Source organism: Pinus tabuliformis, chromosome 8 (assembly GCF_031772625.1).
Source record: "Pinus tabuliformis cultivar Carrire ecotype Pingquan chromosome 8, CPIR1, whole genome shotgun sequence".
Lineage (NCBI taxonomy): Eukaryota > Viridiplantae > Streptophyta > Pinopsida > Pinales > Pinaceae > Pinus > Pinus tabuliformis.
In genome coordinates, this window is record NC_142294.1 from 1,762,194,430 (window position 1) to 1,762,217,413 (window position 22,984).

Here is a 22,984-nt window from a genome sequence, read left to right on the forward strand (position 1 = left end):
AAAAGTCTTGTCCGGGCACCAGTAGCCATGATTTTTCATGCTGAATCCAAAAATGCAAAACATTCCTCATTTGGAGTTCTAGATTTTTAGGCGTGGTGCACTGGGCTTGAGGCGCGGTGCATATAGCCTGTGCGTAGCGCTTTTTGCAGGAGACTTTTGGAGGCCTTCCGGGTGTCCAAATTGGGCACAGGATAGCGAGTTGGAAAGTTCTTTGAGTCTACTTTCCAACCCAACTATAATTTTTCACTTTGGAGTTCATTTTTCATGTCAAAAATTAAATCTCCCGAGGCTGATCAAAATGTGCCAAACGAGGCTGCCTAAAGGCAGAGTTCTATTACAGTCAACTTTTGAATGCTTTCCTCAACTCCAAATTGAGCTCATGATAGCTCATTGGAAAGATCTTTGTGTCTAGTTATTATCTGAATCATCACACAAGTCATTTGGCCAACTGAGCTAGGAGAAAATTTGATTTTCCCAAGGTCACTTCAGAGGTGCATCAATCCCGAGGCAAGTATATTTTTGACATTTCTCCAAAACCATGACACCTGTGTAAAAAGTGAAGGAGGTTTTTCTTCCTTGGAATTTTGTAGGGGAGGTTTTCCCAAATTCATCTTTTATTGCTCAAAAACATCATTTGAGTGAAACCTATCCCGATGTGTGGAATAAGGGATTTGCCGAAATGAAGCGAAATGAAGGGGATAGGGAGCTTCTAAATTCTTGAGGAAATTTTGGGAAGTAGGGTGGGATGTTAGGAAGTAGGGGAAGTGAAATCTCAGAGATTGAGTGAGGGGAAGGGGTCAAAAAAGGAAAAACACAGGTCCAACCTAGAAAATTGCCAGGTTGTAGCAAGAAACTAGGGTTTGTGCGAAAATGAGGAATTTGGGGGATTTTAGTAATGGAAAGTGTTTAATAAGGTATTTTATGGATAGGGGAAGGTTTATGAACATCAGGATACAAGTTTTTCCGATGATTTGACCATCCAAGAGAAATTAGCTTCAAAACCCTAGGAGAGGGAAATGAACCTTGCCTAGGCGCAACTGAAGCATGAACAAGGTGTAAAATGACCCAGTGGAACTTGACATGATGATGACAACCCTTTGAATGATGGTACACTCAGTTGAGTGGTGACATGGAACGTCATTTGGACAACTTTGACAAGGGTAAAACTACACCCTAGACCTAATGCCTAGTGACCAAATTTTTCTTGAAGACTCACTGAAATGAGAAAATTTGACCTTGACACCTTAAAATCACTTTGTAAGAGCATGTTTGATCACTGGAGAAAGGCTGCAAAGACTGACACTAACATTGGCTCCAATAGGGATGGCAGCTCTAGCTCCTTGGAGGTGCCAAGAACTGTAGATCTTTGGGTGAGCAGACAGTGCCTTCGTCCATTGGGTTATGGAGTCAAAACATGGAAACTGACATTATGCAAATGAACTCTGACTGAAGACTCAAAATGAAAACCATAATAAAACCAGACATGACTAAATCCTAAATAACAAACTGGAAAGATGCTCATATTTGAGCTTATTCAACAAACCTACCCTAATTACTCTTTCCACCACTCGATCAAGTGAGATGGAACAACCAATGCAACCAGGTAAGCATTATGGCTGATATTTGATTTCTTCCCAAATGCTTTCTGATGTGCAGGAAAAGGGAAGAATCAAAAGGCAGCTCCCATGGAAACTTGGAATCAAGTTCACTGCTGACAAACTTGCAAAGCATTAATTGGCTGGATGACTTCAAGAATACTGCAAAAGGATCTTCATAAGCATCACCATTGATTTCCATTAACACATTACTGCTCTGGTCCAAGTAAACTTCATAGCTGGATATTAAAATTTTCCTCACAACTGCACTGTTTTTCTCTGATGATTACAGCAAGTGGTCAAAAGGATCCTGAATTTTGTGAAGAACCAAACTCTGTTGTTGATTCCAAATAGAACCAAAGCCTCCTTTATCAATCTCCTCATATGACTGCAAACTTTTTTATGGGCTATGAAATCAACAATTTTTTAAACAAGACAATGAGGGTGACCCTTGAAACAGATGATTATCAACATTCTCTTTTGTCTCCTGGTTCGCTGATGGAGAAGAAGTTTTACAACAAACAAAATCTAACGCATGAGCAAAAGGATCATCAAAAACTTGAGGAGACTGTTGCGATGTATCTATTGAAACTGTATGACATCCTATTGGCTTCTCATCCTTTTCTTTAGAGATATTACAAAGATTCTGCCTTATAAACTGAAATGCTTCGTAACACAAGGGTACAAAATCCTCTTGCATCATTAAATCATGTATTTCGGCTGCCTCACTTTCATCTGTAATCTGAACTTGAATTGTGTTTGGTGGCTGCAAATTTGGTTCTGTATCCAAAATTATTTCATCAATCATTTTAGGGGAAGATTTCTTATTAACAACCTGCTCAAAAATTTCGCCATCTGTCTCATCTTCAACATTAAAACTGAGAGATTGTTGATTTCCTACAAGCTTTTAATTTGAAGATTTATTGTGCAATTTACCCCGCAAAAACTGAAATGATTCAAAACAGAGAGGTAAGGAATCTTCTTGTATCGTTTGATAATATAAGCCAGCTTCTATGTCTTCATGTGCAACCTGACTATTAATGGCATTTGGGGGCTGTAACTCTGAATATAAGAAGTCTGGAACAAAGTTTTCATCTCCCTCAAGAGGATCCAAATCAAGATTTGTCGATAGCTGATGTCTGATTGCATGGAAATTATCTTTGATGAACTAACATGAATCAAAGCACAAAGGCAAAGATCCTTCACTTACCTCAAAATCTATTGCACTTTCCTCATCGTTTCCAAAGTTGATATGCCTCGGTTGATCACTGTACTCGAGTTGTTGTAAGCAAACTTCCTCATCCCATAAACTAGCTGTTGATTTGTCTGCAAGATTAGCTTCTGTTTGGAGAGCATAATCATCATCATCATACTGATCAAACTGAGGCAAATCGTGAGTAAAAAACACATCATCAATCATACATGTCATATACACAGTTCTTTCTTCTCCAATATGATCTACAAAACAATCCTTATGAATACTGAGATAAGAAACAAAATGTTATGGATCAGCCACTTGTTCATGAACGCCATTTTCATCTTTCGCAGTCATTTTTCTCACCATCTCTTCTACTGCACTCACCAAAATGTCAAGATTTTCCTCTGAAGGTGTAGTTTTCTCTAGATCCACGTTTTTCATCTCTTCTTCTTTCAACCTTGCCCTTCTGATCAGCAAATGAGCCTCTACATTTACTGCATTGTTCTACATCTCTTCAAGTGTTGCGACATTCTTTTCTCTCAGCTGAAACTCCATTTCCGGATCAAAGGCACCCGGGTAGTGCAAGAGAGCAGATCTAGGAGGGGGTCTTATATCAACCGGCATTGAATAATAAACTTGATTAAATCTGGCTGAAAACTGTTGTACTGTCTCCCCTGGCAGTCTTTTCAGCTGATTATACTCTTCTACGATAAGGAAAATGTTTTGTCCGATCCTCCATCTGTCAAGAAAAACTTTGATGAACTGCTGTAAATCTGTGATGCTCACATCCGGCAGGGCTTTGAACCAACTCTTGACTTTGCCTTGCAAAGAAAGAGAAAAAAGCCTTACATTGACATCTTCTTCATCAATTTCAAAAAGGTCTAGAAAAGTCTCAACATTCTGCACATGTTGCTTAGCACTGACATTCTTACATTCACCGTCAAATCTTGGCAAGTATATATCATAATTTTTGAGGAAAGCATGAAGAACAGAAGGTAAAACAAGAGGTTTATACCTATCTAGGATTATAACAGTTGTAGGGATATGTACAAGAGCTATGGGATCATTTTTGTTTTCTTTAGGCTCATCACTTTGCAGAGAATCATCATAAGATGTGGGAAAAGTAAGGAGGCCAGGATCAAAGGGAAACTCACTATTTACACTTTTTGAATAGGTCGAGCGAAGATTCTGATCACCTTTATCATACAACAAGTTCTGAAAAACTTTTAGGGCAGCTTCAAGAACAACGAAGAAGTAATTTATAAGATAGCAGAGTAGAACCTGAATACTATTCCACTTTGGATACCCGAACTTTGTGTAAGATCCTTGATTTTTGCAGAGAAAGAGTTAGTCCTCCAGTGGAGTCACCATGAAGCACTGACTGCTGGGTTCTTCAATGAATGGAGTCGCTGGGTGAATGATTTCAGCTGTCTTTTGTCTTATCGTTGTCCACCATCAACCATAAGATTTGAACTTGAGATATGTACTGGAGCAAAACAATCTTCAAGCAAACCATTTTTTCCCTAGTGGATTCGCCACTATGTTAACACCTAAATCTGCCTTAGGCTGAAGGAAGGCAAAAATTAGGGTAACCACAAACCACGCTCAGTCTGGTAGCTAGCCCTACCAGAACAGGAGAGGGCTCTCTCCGAGTCACGCTCAGTGAATAGGTAAGCAAAAAACGGTCTGAGATGACTTACAATGAAATATTGATCTTAGGCTAGTAAGTGAATAGGGATACAAGAAACCATTTTCATGAATGACCGAGCTTCTGGGATGGTATGGGACCAACAGTCAGCAAGGAACAGAGAATTTAATACAAAGGCACAGATTATTCCGTGAGGCAAGGCAGGCGGAAAATGTAGCAATTTAGTTTGAGGTAACGCGGAATGAATAGATTGCTGAAGAAAGTGAAAAGGGCATAGTTACATGAATCCTTTTCAACAGAAGAAAAACACTGAACATGAAATTTTCCCACAAGCAGAGCAATAAAATTGAATTCTACCTAATCTCACTCAGAAAATTTCACTAGAAATGAACATGAATTGAATTATGAAACGTAATGAAATACATATGAAAACATAAGAGACACACTTGCTACACTCACAACCACAAGAATCTCATGAAACAGAGGCGCTGCATTTCATTAATTCTCTGTCAAAAATATACAGTGAAGAAATAGAGTTTCTTTCCCATAGTCTCCCAGAAGTTACAAGCCAACCAAACCTTTGCAAATAGCTTGCATACAATATATAGAATGTGACATGAAGAGATAGAATGCCCAAGGGTTTGGGAGTTACTCGAATCATTACAAAATGGAGATGAAGAGCCAACCATCAACTACAGGTGCAGCGTTACAAACATGACAAATGGCTTGGGTGATCATTTTCCTTCCTTCACCACTTGGATAGAAGACAATCTAGGGAAAAAATACTTTAAATTCCACCTTTGGTGCCAAAAAACCAAAGTGTAGATGAGCGGGCCCACTTGGAGAAGTCGCGAACCGAAAATTTGCGAAATGGAAGCAAATTTGGCAATTTTTCCTCTGTGCGCCGCGCCATTTTCTCTGTGCATCGTGCTACTTTGGGGCCTGATTTGGGGCACTTTCAGGTGTCTAAAATTTTCCCAGGTGGGCTTGTTGGAAAGCCCGTCCTGTCTACTTTCTAACCCAACTGGAATTTCTGAATTTGGTGCTCATTTTCCCCTCCAAAGCTTCATTCTCCCAAGACTGCTTCCTGTGTGTCAAAAAAGGGGCAGAGAGGCCATTTTTTGGGTGTTTTTGACCTCCTGGAGACTCATATCTTTTCCAAATTTATTTTTCGGGCACTAGTAGTCGTGATTTTCCATGTTGAATCCAAAAATGCAAACCATTCCTCATTTGGAGCTCTAGATTTTTAGCGACAGGGAGAAAAAACCTGTATTTTGCCAAAAAAATTGTCATGTGACCCAAAATGCCCCAAAAATGCTCCAAATTTCTTGTCTGGGCACCATTTGTCATGATTTTTCATGCTGAATCCAAAAATGCAAACCATTCCCCATTTGGAGTTCTAGATTTTTAGGCGCAGCGCACTGGGCTTGAAGCGCGGCGCATATAGCCTGTGCGTAGTGGTTTTTGCAGGAGACTTTTGGATGCCTTCCGATTGTCCAAATTGGGCACGGGATAGCTCGATGGAAAGATATTTGATTCTACTTTCCAACCCAACTAGAATTTTTCAATTTGGAGTTCATTTTCCCTATCAAAAATCAAATCTCGCAAGACTGATCAAAATGTGCCAAATGAGGCTGCCTAAAGGCAGAGTGCTGTTACAGTCAACTTTTGAATGCTTTTCTCAACTCCAAATTGAGATCATGATAGCTCATTGGAAAGATATTTGTGTCTAGTTATCATTTTACTCATCACGCAAGTCATTTGGCCAACTGAGCTAGGATAAAATTTGATTTTCCCAAGGTCACTTCAGAGGTGCATCAATTCTCCAGAGGCAACTATATTTTTTACATTTCTCCAAAACCATGACACCTGTGTAAAAAGTGAAGGAGGTTTTTCTTCCTTGGAATTTTTTGGAGGATTGTTTTCCCAAATTCATGTTTTATTTCTCAGAAACATCATTTGAGTGAAACCTATCCCGATGTGTGGAACAAGGGATTTGTCGAAATGAAGCGAAATGAAGGGGATAGGGAGCTTCTAAATTCTTGAGGAAATTTTGGGAAGTAGGGAGGGATGTTAGGAAGTATGGGAAAGTAAAATCTCAGAGATTGAGTGAGGGGAAGGGGTCCAAAAAGGAAAAACACAGCTCCAACCTAGAAAATTGCCAGGTTGTACCAAGAAACTAGGGTTTGTGCGAAAATGAGGAATTTGGGGGATTTTAGTGATGGGAAGTGTTTAATAAGGTATTTTAAGGATAGGAGAAGGTGTATGAACATCAGGATACAAGTTTTTCTGATGATTTGACCATCCAAGAGAAATTAGCTTCAAAACCCTAGGAGAGGGAAATGAACCTTGCCTAGGTGCAACTGAAGCATGAACAAGGTGTAAAATGACCCAGTGGAACTTGACATGATGATGACAACCCTTTGAATGATGGTACACTCAGTTGAATGGTGACATGGAATGTCATTTGGACAACTTTGACAAGGGTAAAATCAAACCCTAGACCTAATGCCTAGTGACCAAATTTTGCTTGAAGACTCACTGAAATGACAAAATTTGACCTTGACACCTTAAAATCACTTTGTAAGAGCATGTTTGATCACTAGAGGAAGGCTGCAAAGACTGACACTAACATTGGCTCCAATAGGGATGGTAGCTCCAGCTCCTTGGAGGTGCCAAGAACTGCAGATCTTTGGGTGAGCAGACAGTGCCTTCATCCATTGGGCTATGGAGTCAAAACATGGAAACTGACATTATGCAGACGAACTCTGACTGAAGACTCAAACTGAAAACCATAATAAAACCAGACATGACTAAATCCTAACTAACAAACTGGAAAGATGCTCATATTTGAGCTTATTCAGCAAACCTACCCTAATTACTCTTTCCACCACTCGGTCAAGTGAGATGGAACAACCAATGCAACCAGGTAAGCATTATGGCTGATATTTGATTTCTTCCCAAATGCTTTCTGATGCGCAGGAAAAGGGAAGAATCGAAAGGCAGCTCCCATGGAAACTTGGAATTAAGTTCACTGCTGACAAACTTGCAAAGCATTAATTGGCTGGATGACTTCAAGAATACTGCAAAAGGATCTTCATAAGCATCGCCATTGATTTCCATTAACACATTACTGCTCTGGTCCAAGTAATCTTCATAGTTGGATATTAAACTTTTCCTCACAACTGCATTGTATTTCTCTGATGATTGCAGCAAGCGGTCAAAAGGATCCTGAATTTCGTGAAGAACCAAACTCTGTTGTTGATTCCAAACAGAACCAAAGCCTCCTTTATCAATCTCCTCATATGACTGCAAACTTTTGTATGGCCTATGAAATGAACAATCTGTTAAACAAGACAATGAAGGTGACCCTTGAAACAGATGATTATCAACATTCTCTTTTGTCTCCTGGTTCGCTGATGGAGAAGAAGTTTTACAGCAAATAAAATCTAACACATGAGCAAAAGGATCATCAAAAACTTGAGGAGACTACTGCGATGTATCTATTGAAATTGTATGACATCCTATTGGTTGTTCATCCTTTTCTTTAGAGATATTATGAAGATTCTGCCTTATAAACTGAAATGCTTCGTAACACAAGGGTACAAAATCCTCTTGCATCATTAAATCATGTATTTCGGCTGCCTCACTTTCATCTGTAATCTCACCTTGAATTGTGTTTGGTGGCTGCAAATCTGGTTTTGTATCCAAAATTATTTCATCAATCATTTCAGGGGAAGATTTCTTATTAACGACCTGCTCAAAAATTTCACCATCTGTCTCATCTTCAACATTAAAACTGAGAGATTGTTGATTTCCTACAAGCTTTTCATTTGAATATTTACTATGCAATTTACCCTGCAAAAACTGAAATGATTCAAAACAGAGAGGTAAGGAATCTTCTTGTATCGTTTGATCATATAAGCCAGCTTCTATGTCTTCATGTGCAACCTGACTATTAATGGCATTTGGGGGCTGGAACTCTGAATATAAGAAGTCTGGAACAAAGTTTTCATCTCCCTCAAGAGGATCCAAATCAAGATTTGTCGATAGCTGATGTCTGATTGCATGGAAATTATCTCTGATGAACTGACATGAATCAAAGCACAAAGGCAAAGATCCTTCACTTACCTCAAAATCTGTTGCACTTTCCTCATCGTTTCCATAGCTGATATGCCTCGGTTGATCACTGTACTCGAGCTGCTGTAAGCGAACTTCCTCATCCCATAAACTAGCTACTGATTTGTCTGCAAGATTAGCTTCTGTTTGGAGAGCATAATCATCATCATCATACTGATCAAACCGAGGCAAATCGTCATTATAAAACACATCATCAAGCATACATGTCATATCAACAGGTCTTTCTTCTCCAATATGATCTACAAAACAATCCTTATGACTACTGAGATAAGAAACAAAATGTTTTGGATCAGCCACTTGTTCATGAACGCCATTTTCATCTTTCGCAGTCATTTTTCTCACCATCTCTTCTACTACACTCACCAAAATGTCAAGCTTTCCTCTGAAGGTGTAGTTTTTTCTAGATCCACGTTTTTCATCTCTTCTTCTTTCAACCTTGCCCTTCTGATCAGCAAATGAGTCTCTACATTTACTTCCTTGTTCTACATCTCTTCAAGTGTTGCGACATTCTTTTCTCTCAATTGAAACTCCATTTCCGGATCAAAGGCACCTGGCTAGTGCAAGAGAGCAGATCCAGGAGGGGGTCTTATATTAACCAGCATTGAATAATAAACTTGATTAAATCTGGCTGAAAATTGTTGTACTGTCTCCCCTGGCAGTCTTTTCAGTTGATTATACTCTTCTACGATAAGGAAAATGTTCTGTCCAATCCTACATCTGTCAAGAAAAACTTTGATGAACTGCTATAATTCTGTGATGCTCGCATCCGGCAGGGCTTTGAACCAACTCTTGACTTTGCCTTGCAAAGAAAGAGAAAAAAGCCTTATACTGACATCTTCTTCATCAATTTCAAAAAGGTCTAGAAAAGTCTCAACATTCTGCACATGTTGCTCAGCATTGACATTCTTACATTCACCGTCAAATCTTGGCAAGTATAGATCATAATTTTTGGGGAAAGCATGAAGAACAGAAGGTAAAACAAGAGTTTTATACCTATCTGGGATTATAACAGTTGTAGGGATATGTACAAGAGCTATGGGATTAGTTTTGTTTCCTTTAGGCTCATCACTTTGCAGAGAATCATCATAAGATGTGGGAAAAGTAAGGAGGCCAGGATCAAAGGGAAACTCATTATTTACACTTTTTGAATAGGTCGAGTGAAGATTTTGATCACCTTTATCATACAACAAGTTTTGAAAAACTTTTAGGTCAGCTTCAAGAATAGCGAAGAAGTAATTTACAAGAAAGCAAAGTAGAACCTGAATACCATTCCTCGTTGGATACCTGAACTTTGTGTAAGATCCTTCCATTTTCTCAGAGAAAGAGTTAGTCGTCCAGTGGAGTCATCATGAAGCACCGATTGCTAGGTTCTTCAGTGAATGGAGTCGCCAGGTGAATGATTTCAGCCGTCTTCTGTCTGATCGTTGTCCACCATCAACCATCAGATCTGAACTTGAGATATGTACTGGGGCAAAACAATCTTCAAGCAAACCATTTTTTCCCCAGTGGATTCGCCACTATGTTAGCACCTAAATCTACCTTAGGCTGAAGGAAGGCAATAATTAGGGTAACCACAAACCATGCTCAGTCTGGTAGCTAGCCCTACCAGAACAGGAGAGGGCTCTCTCCGAGTCACGCTCAATGAATAGGTAAGTAAAAAATGGTCTGAGATGACTTACAATGAAATATTGATCTTAGGCTAGTAAGTGAATAGGGATACAAGAAACCATTTTCATGAATGACCGAGCTTCTGGGATGGTATGGGACCAATGGTCAGCAAGGAACATAGAATTTAATACAAAGGCACAGATTATTCCGTGAGGCAAGGCAGGTGGAAAATGTAGCAATTTAGTTTGAGGTAACGTGGAATGAATAGATTGCTGAAGAAAGTGAAAAGGGCATAGTTACATGAATCCTTTTTAACAAAAGAAAAACACTGAACATGAAATTTTCCCACAGGCAGAGCAATAAAATTGAATTCTACTTAATCTCACTCAGAAAATTTCACTGGAAATGAACATGAATTGGATTATGAAACATAACGAAATACATATGAAAACATAAGAGACACATTTTCTACACTCACAACCACAAGAATCTCATGAAACAGAGCCGCTGCCTTTCATTAATTCTCTTTCAAAAATATACAATGAAGAAACAAAGTTTCTTTCCCATGGTCTCCTAGAAGTTACAAACCAACCAACCCTTTGCAAATAGCTTACATACAATATATAGAATGTTTCATGAAGAGATAGAATGCCCTAGGGTTGGGGAGTTACTCGAATCATTACAAAATGGAGATGAAGAGCCAACCATCAGCTACAGGTGCAGCGTTACAAACATGAAAAATGGCTTGGGTGACCATCTGCCTTCATTCGCCACTTGGATAGAAGCCAATCTGGGGAAAAAATACTTTAAATGCCACCTTTGGTGCCAAAAAACTAAAGTGTAGATGAGTGGGCCCACTTGGAGAAGTCGAGAATCGAAAATTCGCGAAACGGAAGCAAATTTGGCAATTTTTCCTCTCTGCGTCGTGCCATTTTCTCTGTGCGTCGTGCTACTTTGCGGCCTTTTTTGGGGCACTTGCAGGTGTCCAAAATGTGCCCAAGTGGGCTTGTTAGAAAGCCTGTCCTGTCTACTTTCCCAACTTGAATTTCTGAATTTGGTGCTCATTTTCCCCTCCAAATCTTCATTCTCCCAAGATTGCTTCCTGTGTGTCAAAAAAGGGGCAGAGAGGCCATTTTTTGGGTGTTCTTGTCCGGGCACTAGTAGTCGTGATTTTCCATGCTGAATCCAAAAATGTAAACCATTCCTCATTTGGAGCTCTAGATTTTTAGCGACGGGAGAAAAACCCTGTATTTTGCCCAAAAATTTGTCATGTGACCCAAAATGCCCCAAAAATGCTCCAAATTTCTTGTCCGGGCACCAGTAGTCATGATTTTTCATGTTGAATCCAAAAATTCAAACCATTCCTCATTTGGAGTTCTAGATTTTTAGCGTCGTGGCGCAGCGCACTGGGCTTGAGGCGCGGCGCATATAGCCTGTGCGTAGCGGTTTTTGTAGGAGACGTTTAGAGGCCTTCCCGGTGTCCAAATTGGGCGCAGGATAGCTCGTTGGAAAGGTATTTGAGTCTAATTTCCAACCTGACTATAATGTTTCAATTTGGAGTTTATTTTCCTTGTCAAAAATCAAATCTACCAAGACTTGTCAAAATGTGCCAAATGAGGCTCCCTAAAGGCAGAGTGTTGTTACAGTCAACTTTTGAATGTCTTACTCAACTCCAAATTGAGCTCATAATAGCTAATTGGAAATATATTTGTGTCTATTTATCATTTGACTCATCAAGAAAGTCATTTTGCCAACTGAGCTAGAAGAAAATTTGATTTTCCCAAGGTCACTTCAGAGGTGCATCAATTCTCCTGAGGCAACTATATTTTTGACATTTCTCCAAAACCATGACACCTGTGTAAAAAGTGAAGGAGGTTTTTCTTCCTTGGAATGTTGTGGACAAATATTCTCTCAGGTTTCCCAAATTCATCTTTTATTGCTCAGAAACATCATTTGAGTGAAACCTATCCCGATGTGTGGAACAAGGGATTTGTCGAAATGAAGCGAAATGAAGGGGATAGGGAGCTTCTAAATTCTTGAGGAAATTTTGGGAAGTAGGGAGGGATGTTAAGAAGTAGGGAAAAGTGAAATCTCATAGATTGAGTGAGGGGAAGGGGTCCAAAAAGGAAAAACACAAGTCCAACCTAGAAAATTGCCAGGTTGTAGCAAGAAACTAGGGTTTGTGCGAAAATGAGGAATTTGGGGGATTTTAGTGATGGGAAGTGTTTAATAAGGTATTTTATGGATAGGGGAAGGTGTATGAACATCAGGATACAATTTTTCCAATGATTTGACCATCCAAGAGAAATTAGCTTCAAAACCCTAGGAGAGGGAAATGAACCTTGCCTAGGCGCAACTGAAGCATGAACAAGGTGTAAAATGACCCAGTGGAACTTGATATGATGATGACAACCATTTGAATGATGGTACACTCAGTTGAGTGGTGACATGGAACATCATTTGGACAACTTTGACAAGGGTAAAATCACACCCTAGACCTAATGCCTAGTGACCAAATTTTGCTTGAAGACTCACTGAAATGACAAAATTTGACCTTGACACCTTAAAATCACTTTGTAAGAGCATGTTTGATCACTGGAGGAAGGCTGCAAAGACTGATACTAATAGATACTGTGTAATGTAATGAGTTATTTGTAAAGGAGTTGAAGAGTCATGAGGGTAGTCAAAGAGTCACAAAGGGGAATGTCAAGGATTACCCCACCCTTTGTTATAAATAGAACCTTATAACTCATAGAACGGGCTTTTTGGGAGCCAAGGTTTTGGCAAGGCTTAGGCTTAGAGAAGCCTTGGGAGTATTATGACAAGACTTGTCTTCTCCACAACGTAGAGTGAGTATACTTCTTTGGAATAGCAGGTGTTATTGGAAGTAATATTCCACTATTGGGGCTAGTAGATGTCACTGGTGTATATATGGATGGAACTTTCACTTATAATAATAATAACAAATCCAACATTCTTTCATGCATATGTTGTTATTTTAGTTGGACTATTTTGGTTGATTTAGAAATGTATGTTATATAACTTACGTATTTTCTTATAAGCTACTTCGTATGCAATTGTACGAATCTTATTGAATGTGTGCTTTTGGATTAAACCATAAATTTAACTTATGGACTATTTTGCATCTTAGCCTATGATGTCTTTCAACTCATGTTTTCCTTTCAAGTTGCATACTATTATAGGCTTTTAAGGAGCACACTTCCTTTCCCCTCCGTCTGTTAGAACCCCATGCATCTCACATGACTTGTTGTAAGGTCACACACTTTCTTTAGCCCAAATTTATCATACTTATCTCTACGTGCTATTGTGGTCAAGGCATTAAATTACCACCCACTACTGGGAATCCTACTCCAAATGGGCTAAGGTCTAGTTGGGACTTCTTACCGATGAGATACCCTGAATGTTGGTGGACCCAACACCATCAAAATTTATGGCTCTAGGAGGGCCATATGACAACCTAAGCCCTTGAAATCTATTTTGAGTTTCTGAACATCATTCATGACTTATATCTCAATCACAACCCCGACATGTTTTTCTCGTGTTGTTGATTTTGATGTGTCGACATATGTTATAAATGACTTGTCAACATAAAAATTTTATGATGAAAATTAGACACCCCTCTTCATTCATGCAATTTCCTTTTTGGGCTTCTCTGACAGGAATCATGTTCCCTCAGATGACATCTTTTGTGGGTCGTTCGCTTTCACATTTGAAGGGTGTGTCAAGAAATGGTGTCACACATTGCTCGCAGCCTCTATACACCCTTTTAATCACATGTTCAGATAATTATGTCATGCTTTCGTTCTTTATGACAACAAAGTACTTCATAAAAAAAAATTAAAATTTCGAAAAATACCTAACGAATCACTTGAGCATTTTTATGATCATTTTCTTCATTACTTTTTTGAATTTCTTGAAGATGAATTTCATTAGAAATTTTTGGAAGTAAGATTTCAATATCTTGTTTACATCTCTGAAAATCGGTACAAGTTGGAAAATTTCGACTCTCTCCCAACATACCTTGGTCTTAGAGCTTCTACATATGAAAAAGATGAGGTTGTTTTCCCAAGTGACCCTCCACCCCCTTCTCATCAAACAACTCTTGCTCCATAGGACGAGGTGGGAGAAGTTGGGAACCCACCTATTGAATTGTGACCATCTCCTCCTACCCCACCTGCTCGAGATTTATGTTCAGATTTGGACTGCAAGCCTGATGGTTGTCACGTGGTCTCATCAGCTCAACTTCCGTCCACTAGTTCCTTTGGTCCTCTAGATTTCGGTGTGTTGTTTTCATTTGTTACAGCTTCCACATGTGGCATTCACGAGGATCAAGTTGCAGATGGAGCTAATGTTGAAAAATCAACTTGAGCTATTATTTTTTATGAATATGTGTGGGAGCCTAAACAATAATCTGCAGTTAAGGATGACCTCCGTATGTCCGCACCTCATCTGATTTACCCTTACATCTTCCATTATTATGCCATTTTTGTTCCATCTTGTGAAAACTCATCTCTAGATGTTTCCACTTCCAATCATTCACATAACATGTGGGATATCAATCTTTCATTCAATTTTGAAGTGGACAAATATTTCTTACCAGATTCACGCAATCTCTCATTTTCCATTTCTGAAAGCATAGAGGGTGACTCTTTATGATTGGTCAGATCGTAAGGATGTCATTTTTCATCTCAAATTTTATGATCATGGTTGTTGTGATCTTTTCACTCATTGATTGTATCACGATTCTAATCCACATGTTGTTGATCTTTCTAAGCCACCGATCTTTAGTGATCCATCTTTTGATGAAGTGGAAACTCCTCAAGTTGTCAAGGCACTTGATCCCAAGCTGATGGTTATGTCATGTTCTCGTAGCCTTGAGGTCAGTTCCACTTATGACCAAAAATTTGTTAAATTTTCTTCTTTCTTCATGTTTGCTCCTTTTTCAAGTTTGGAGGTGTGTATATGCTTATCTTCTATATGCAAGGTGACAACACATCATGATACATCTTCAGAGTGCCTTTCATCTACTTTCAATATTTTATTTTCTATGGATGCATTCAAACTTCGAACGATTTGGTTTGTATAGTTTCATATTTCTTGTCTATTGGTATGCTTGAATATCATTTTGATCAATCATGATATCGCCTACATGAGTCAACCAATGCATTAGTGGCTGCATTGGAAATATCACTTCACATGAGTTCGCCCATGCTTTGCTTAGCTTATGAGTAGGAGTAGTGTTTTCTTTCCTACTTTGTTTTTCTTGCTCTACTTTGCTTCATCTTACTTATTTCCTTTGTTTGTTTGTTTGTGCACTCGTAGGATTAGTTTCTACATGAAACCTTGTTTGGCTTCTTGAAGACAAATAGGGTGAAATACAAGAGGACTTGTACAACTAGCAACACTTGGTTATCAGTCTATTCCCTCTCTTTATGAAGATCTTGCATTTCTTCTAGTCGATGATACCCTGAAGAAAAATATGTTCATTTAATAGTGAGTCTTGGTGAAAACATGATGCCTGCACTCTTAGCTATTACCACCTACTCTAATTGGTTTTCTAGATTTGGTTAACCCTTGCCAACTCAGTCAACTAGAGTAAGGAGAGGGGAAAAGTTTACCAAGTATGTCAGAGGTACATATAAACATCCTTTGCTAAAGATACAACCTTTTTATCTCTCAATAAGTCGGGATCCCTCTTTCGCCTCATGAAATAAATAAGTGCCTCGGCATAGTTCTTTGATAAATGAAAAAATGAAAAATTAAAATAAAGGCACAAGAAGAGAAATGCTTCCTAGGAAGAGAGGTGAAGCAAGTAACTCTGCTGGGGTACTGTCTAGGCTCGCTGGTAGTGGAGAAATTCTTGCTTTCCTAAAGTGACTCTGTTAGGGTAACTTCCAAGCCTGTTGGCAGCAGAGAAACACTAGAGATGAAACTAAAACTCTGATGGTCTATATAAATTGTGCATGAATATACCCGTCATACCCAATCGAAAAAACTCAGGTCACTTGGCTTGGTGTGTGTGTTGCCGATAAAGAGATTGGTAGGGACTACATCTTTAACTCAATATAGTGAAGAAGCTATGACAATTGAAGAATTGAATAGTAATTCCAAAAGAGTTAAACTCGATGTATACGAGACAGGGTCCATACAGAGAGCTGGAGTTCTATCAGTGTGTTTCCAATGTTGTAGCGACTATAACCACCCTCCAAAATTTTGCCTATGCTTCGTTTTAGAGCCTCCCTCCTAAATCACGGTATCTCAACTCGCACTGACCCAGGTACTTGTTCTTTTATTGAGGTTCATATTTTATGTTTTGGCTTGTTTTTAGTTACTTACGTTACTGTCTAACCCATAATTCCCTCTCTTGACTTGGTTTCAACCTGGTTCCAGGCTTAGTGAACTGCACAATCCTTGAGGGAAACCAACCTTTCTCTCGAGAATTATGTAGACCAAGCAACCAATTAGCCTTCAACTCCAAAATTGCACAGATCCAATTGACAACCAACCTTCAGCTCAAAAACTACATAAAGCCTTAGAGGCAACTTCGAGTCACTCAACCCAGAAATTGCACAGAAGCTTCTTCCTGAGAAGCTATTGAGTGCATGACCTAGTGAGTTTCCCAATCCTTTCCAGAACTGTGCAATCTCTCTAGGAAATGCATGGAAGTTTTTCTCGAAAAGAAAAAAATAAAAGAGCAAAAAACGCATCCCTAGAAAATAGAGATCTATTCTTTAGCAACCTGGAGGAGACACTTGAGTTATTTTGGAAATTTCAGCCAAGTATCATTTTTTCCTTGATTTTTGGCCTTCACCTCATAAACCCTAAACTGACAAAATATATTTAATTGACACTACCATAGCTCATTTTCACATTCAACCTTGGAGCTTTGGCATTCCGAAGGAGATCAAGGAATCTTCAATATGATCGTCATTGCTTTTCTAAGTAAGTTTTTCTTTTCTAGTCTTTTACTCCATTTGTTGTCGCTTCTATTTGTTTAACTTGTGAGAGTGTTGTCTAACTTATTTTTTTGAATGATCATTGGTGTTTTAACTTTTTTTATTTTTCCATTTCCTTTCCAAAGTGTCGCGTGCATTACCAAGGTTTTGAACCAATGGTCGTCATTACAACAACTCTCTCCACATGCTTCATTTTCCATCAATTTGATTGATTCTTGCACTTGTTTCACTCACATGCATCATCATTCACTTAAATATACAACCATCATCACAATATGCTTAAGATCCGTTCAATTTCTCACTCCCCTCGAGCAGATCTAGGCTTCCTTGGCCCAGATCTCACTTTCTCGGAATGCACTGTGCATTTCTGGAGCTCAAGGCCTTGGCCTTGGCTTCTAGAATTACATAGAGTCTACCTAGGTCTGGCTCCAACTACACATTGCACAGTTCCAGGAGCCAACCCCAAGCCTTGGCCACTGAGACTGCACAATGTTGGCATTATGGTACAGGTATTTTCCTTGATGGAAACTCACATATATGATAACCATATGTATCCACAAGTCTATTCATATATGATAAAGTGATGCGTGATGGAAACTCACATTGTAACAAGACAATTATGAGGTAACAAAGTAATGAAACAAAAGAACGGGATGATGGGACAAAGGATTACAAATTAGAATCAAGAAATTGAGGAAAGATATTTTTTTAAGTTGTATACGTTGTTTAACCAAGTCCAACTCATGTATACACGTGGGTTCTCAAAATAGAAGGCGCGTATACATATGCATGCAGTTTCACAGAAGGAGAACTGCGTATGGGATGGAAAATTAAGGTTACAGAATAACAAGGGTCCATACCATGGTATTAGCCCATAATATTAAGTGGAATAACAATTACTTGGTAGCCTACTAAAGGTCAGCGCCTACGTACTGGTAATCATATCACCTAGTACAAGAGCTAGGAGGTTGGAGATCCCTTCTGGTAGAAGCTGGAAAATGAGTGAAGTTTATAGACTTTCGTAGGTATATTCCTATGTACTGGAAAGAGTTTGCACCAGTACAAAACTTGTAAACACTTTTTAATAAGAAGATTGAAGATTGAGACGAAAACAACAGTGGATTTTTCCCACTTTGGGTTTCCACTTGAAAAATCCTAGTGTTCATGTGTGCTACTTATGTGTGTTGACTTATTTTATTTTTACTACATCTATTTACTGCTTAGTAAATGCATCACACTCTAGTTTAAGTTCAACAGACAATGAATTAACTATTTTACAATTTTATTATCTATACATTGGTTTCATTCATTATAGTCGTGGAAATATGCTGTTTGGTTTTTGTAAAATCACATATATAGTTTGAAAAAGAAAATTATTATTGTGAAATTTTAAATACTTAGTCACCTCCCCCTCTTAGTATTTTTCCCAACATGCAATACAAATTCTCTCCTGGTCTGTGCCCCTACAGAACTATGCATTGCGTGGTTCCAGTTAGCAAGGCCTCCCCACTAACTGCTAAGATAGTGCAATGCATGGTTCGAGCTGGCATCCAGTCACCTCTGTGAGAAATATTGTACAATCCCTCCTAGAAGTTGCCTAGTTTGTTGCTTGATCTTGTCTTGAAGTGATTTTGTTTTCAAGCTAACATTTTCATGCCATGAGTGTCCTCTTTGTCTCCATATAAATCAGTTTTTGAGAAACTCTCTAGCATTTATGGGTAACATGGCTTCCAAGACAGTTGCACCAAAGGATATTGTCGAGAGTAGCACTGTGGAAGTAGTTGAGTAAGTGTCAGTGAACTTACTAGTTTATGTAGACACTCAGTTGTTCATCAATAAGGGAATGAAGTTGACATGGAATCAAATCAAGGATACCTTTACAGAGGACTTCAAAGAATACTTGGAGGATCGACAAGTTTATATCATTATCCAGCAATCAGGCTTATACAAGGTCACATGCTGATAACCCGCCTTCCCATGTCTATCCATTGGATTGTCTCACACATAGATATAGAGACTATGACATTGAGCAATGCTAGTGGGATAAATCTTGCCACCTTCAAGGTGCAGAACCATCAATAGATGTATCATTTACGTCAACCAGTGAACCGCATGGGCACACTTTTCTATGCCATCCACAACTTTGTGAACACTAGAGATATTGTCAAGAACTGGGTGAAGGATCCGTCAAAGTTCAAACCAACACCTAACATGTCTACAAGGAAAAGTATCTCAGTAAGTCCTATTAGTTCTTCATCATCTTTGCATGCTAATTATGTGGTTAAGAGAGCATGAATACCTTTCTTGAAGGTTGGGTGGTTGTGTTGGACCAGTTGGTGAATGATGGAAGGCCATTCAACTGATCATATTTGTTGGCTCTTCAGTTAATAATCCATGTGACTAACACCCAAAATCTGCCCCAGGATGAGAAAGCGAGATTCTACATGTTCGTGTATTTACTTGATGCAATATGTGCCCAACATCATTTTGTTAGCATGAGCTGGACATGGACATCGAAAAATATTGTCGTCAACATTTATGGCAATTTTCTTTCCGACTACAGCTACCAAGGAGTTATGGTGAGGTTGACTGATAATTTCATCATGTTGTTGTACAAGTTGATCTCTGAGCATGATCCACCTTTCATGTTCCAAGAGGCAATGGAGGAAATACTTGACATTGCAGATTCGTATGCCTCACTCCATGGCACCTTCATCAGGATGTTTCATGGAGAGAAGCTTCCACATGTTCTACCAATGTATGCCATAGATAATTTGGTCATGAAAGAGGTCTCATACCACATCTCCACAGGGTTATCAGTAGAACTGCGTAGGAGGAAGAAGGCACCATGGCCCTCTGTTGCTTTTCAATTTGGATTGTTCAAGATCAAGAGCTTGAAGGATATAGATGTTGAAGCAAAGGAAATAGTGAAGTTCGATTTCAGCACCAGAAACTTTAATCTTAATGATCCCCAATTATGAGGCTCATCAATAAGTAAATTATATGGACCTTAATGGCACTCTTCAACTTATTAAAATCAACTTTTCTGACATTTCTTTACATATTTTATTATATTTTGCTTAGTGAGAAGGGTAAAGGTGAGATGTTATGTCATGTGGCCTAATGTGCATTAATTACAAGATTTGAAGCATTTTTTGGCTAATTTAAGTGCAAGAACTCGAAGTAGACAAGTAGGATGGATTTTAGGAGATTAGATCTCCCTCCTTAACTCCTCAATCACTCGAAGATTCCTCCACCAGATCTCATCAGCTCAGAGTTACAAGTAGCCAAGCACACCGAGGTCATTATCATCCAAGCCAGTGATAGTTGAAGACAAGTTAATCTCAAATTTGGGATCCAAGCGTCCCTAATTTTAAGGAATTTGTTGGTAGATTTAGTTGTATAAATAAGAAGTCCTAGGGCCTCATTAGGATTCAGTTTTTCTTGTCGTAGCCAAGAGGCATTTTTGAGCTAAAACATTGTGACTAATTAATCTTATGTATTTTTTACCTTTTAATAATAATGAGAATCAATCTTTTGATACAACACTGGGTTGACTCAGAGGGTTGAATCTCTTGGATTAGGGCCCAACCCTAGTAGTAGAGGTTCCTCTTTTTGTATATGTATGCTTAGATTACATTCATAGTTAGCCGCTGAAGTGATTTCTGTTTTATTTAATCTGCATGTATTTGGATGATTACTTAGTTTGATTCCATTAGTGAAAAGATAGATTAGTGGTACAATTGTGAAAGTAAATACTTCAGAAAATCTTGTGGTAGTGTCCTCTACCTCATCTCCCTTATGGGATCATGGTTTGAGGGTCCCACTCTCACAGCCCAAAAATATATTTATTTTTTTATCATTGCATCACTTAGGATTTCTTGTTGAGTAGATCAATGTTTCTAAATTCCTTAGAAGTACCTCCAATTTTTATTTTGGTTTCTTGAGTCTGCTATGGTTTAGAAGCACTTCCATTCATAGACTTAGCCATTAGCCATTAATAACTCTATTTTTCCTAAATTCAACTCATATTTTCGATATATAAATGAAGTTGTGCATAAATGAAGAAAAGAATGTATATTGTTGCATGAGTTTCTAATATATAAGGATACCTCATCTCACCCGCCTCATCCAAGTCTTCTCCACCTATGCTGCCAAAGTTTAACAATCCTTAATCTGAATTTTTGTTTTGTAGCAAAGTGGACATCTTCCTTGAGAAAATCCAACCATTTTGAAGACTTGGGCTGAGCCTTGGGTAGTGTGCATATCCTCTATGCCTTATTCCCCCATCAGACACCTTTCCCACACTTTATTCCACATTTCCTACTTTCCCATATCTTTCAGCCTGTTTCTTGTAGTAAAACAAGACATCCGGTAGTAGAACTAGGACATCCTATAATACAACAAGAAACCCTGCAGTGGCCTATTTTAGTCCTGGATTGAGAAGAAATGATCACCTGAGCTTAGGTTAGGCCTCCACTTGGCTTCCATACCCTCAACACCATTCTAGACCTATTTCCCCATACATGTCTCCCATGCAAAAGATAAAGTTGGTTCAATTAGCATTTACATTCATAAAATTGAAAATCAAAAAGGATTTTTTGCAATTTCTAGTTAGTACATGCATGTAGAAGTCATAATGGTTTTAGGATAATTTCCATGCTTATTTAGTCAAGATAACCAGATGTTAGATGCAAGGTAAAGTTAGGTTTGTTTTGCAAGAAGTATGTGTAGATTCTTAGCTAGATGATTTCATGTCACTTTATAGCAATTTCCAATTTAGCACTTTCATTTCCTAGAGTAGGCAACACTTCCTTTCTACATTAAGAATAGTTTTCCCTTTTCTATTTGGTAGTCAAACTTCCTAGTCAATAGAAGACTAGTTTGAAAAAACCTAGCGGTCTATTGCCCCAGTTGAAAATTGATAAGTATAGACCATTGCATCTACTGTGTATACAACATTGTCACTTCCAAGTTTGTATGAACCCCAATTGAGGAAGTAAAGTTGGTAGCCCTAGGAGTTGCAACATCCTTGCTACAATACTAGATCTCATCACTTTTTTTGATGCCATTTTTGGGGAGGTGTCTAAGTAGATGTGATTTATGATTTCCTTTCCACTTAAAATTCAGTAAATAGATGCAATTCATGCTTTCCTCTTTGTTTTGCATTCAACAGATAGTTGCATTATTTGCTTTCTTTCCATTTTGTGAGTAGTTCCATTCGACAAATAGTTAAAATCCTGCTTTCTTTCCATTTTGCAAGGAGTTCAGAGAAAAAACCCTAAAAAAAGAAAAAAACAAATTCCTTTCATGCCTCGTAGTAGTAGAGAAAACTTAGGAAAATTTTTGACAAATACTCCCACTGCAGCTAACAGTAAGCCTTCCCTCTTCTTCTGTGACTGTGAGCTAGAAGACCCATTAGGTGAACAAGCAGAGATCTTTGAAGAGCTTATTGGTGAAGAAGAAGAAGAAACCATTCCACCAACCTGCACCATGGCTGAAATAGAAATGGGATTGAAACCAAAGATCGAGGTGAAAATAGAACTTAGGGTGCTTTTCCCATCAGAGAAAGTAATGGAGATTCTAGAATGAAAAGCATAAGCCCCTCACTTCCATGGCTTAACCTTAGAGGACCCGAATACTTTTTTGTTTGAGTTTCATGTCATATGCAGAACTTATGATTATACCTCTAATGAATAGAAGTTGAAATTGTTCACATCCACCCTCAAATATGCATCCTTGCGCTAGCTGATGGGTTTATTTAGGGACAACATCACTACCTAGGCTCAAATGCAACAAGCCTTCAATAATAAGTATA